Here is a 1453-nt window from a genome sequence, read left to right on the forward strand (position 1 = left end):
CTATTAAACAAATTTAAACATTTTATATTGTTATTTCATTTTTGTTTAAAATTAAAACAAGACTCCCCTTCCTACCCTGCTTACCAAACAATGATGATGATTATGATGGTGGTGGTTGGGATGAGGATGATGATGATGATGATGATGATGAGGGGGGGGGTGTTGATGGTTGAGGTGATGATGAAGGCAGTTGTAATGGCTGAATTTGAGGATGATGTTGATGGAGATCATGTTGTTGTTGTTGTCGTTGTTGTTGTTGTTTGTTTGTTGGAGGGGAGTTGGGGGTTGTTTAGGCGGCCAGAAAGTGCATGCTAGAGTCGACACTTAAACTTCCTGTAACTTAAGGTTTGCTCTTACAGCTTAGGGCCTTATCATACGAGTCATTTTGGATTATATTATAATATAAATAAAGCAATTAGAAGGACATGTACTTGTAAGCTATAGGCTATCAGTGATGTTCTTCAGCAGTTTGCAGTACTCAAACTATTAATTATCTCCTTAGGCCCGACAATGGGTCAGTTTGTGATTCAGAATGTAGGAAGAGGATCATTGGTCATGTTCCTCCTCCAGCTGCCATCTGACCAGCTTCTGAATGACCATCATCGATTTCCTTTTGTTCTTTCATTTCATTTTTCCCAGCCTGATAAACAACTCCTCTAAAAAATGAATACTTTTTGAAGCTATATTATAACTATATCTCCTACAAAGGAACGATAACTATGACGTAATTGTTTTAACTGGGGGGGGTTTTCTATTCAATTTGGTAAGAGTTTTACGGCACTCGTAAATGCATGGGGTCTATACATTACCCTCTAGTATCACGATTTCTCGGTAATAAAAATATTTTTAACGCTATTTATAGTAGTTAATTTATTATTTTGAGCAGTTTCTGTTTAATATTGTAATTATTTTTTTGTCTGGAATTTAAACGTTCAGATCTTATGGTAGCACTGACGAGTGTTTGGATTCTGCAGTATGTCTGCACAAGCAGATTATCAGATTCACTCTACATGTAAATGTTATAGTCTGTCTGCCTGCCTCCTTGTGAATTCGTGTAGACTCGATGTAAATTACAACTGCAACGTAACTCTTCTTCCTCGTTGTCTCCTCCTGGTTGTTACAGTTATCGCAAATAATAATATATATACACATAGCATCTGGGTAACAAGAAAAAGACCATGATAATTAATTTTTGAGTGCGTCCCAGTAAAGAAGTGAATGGCGGACCATGATCGCCGATGTTTATTTCGAATACCGTTATGGCACTTTATGATAATGAGTTTGAATCACTCACAATTATCACTCCCCCACCCCAAGAAAACAATAAATTGTGTAAAACAAATTAACACACACACATACAGACATACATACATGATACTCTCTCTCTCTCTCTCTCTCTCTCTCTCTCTCTCTCTCTATCTCTCTCTCTCTCTCTCTCTCTATCTCTCACTCT

Source organism: Aplysia californica, unplaced genomic scaffold (genome assembly GCF_000002075.1).
Source record: "Aplysia californica isolate F4 #8 unplaced genomic scaffold, AplCal3.0 scaffold00259, whole genome shotgun sequence".
In the NCBI taxonomy this organism is placed as follows: domain Eukaryota; kingdom Metazoa; phylum Mollusca; class Gastropoda; order Aplysiida; family Aplysiidae; genus Aplysia; species Aplysia californica.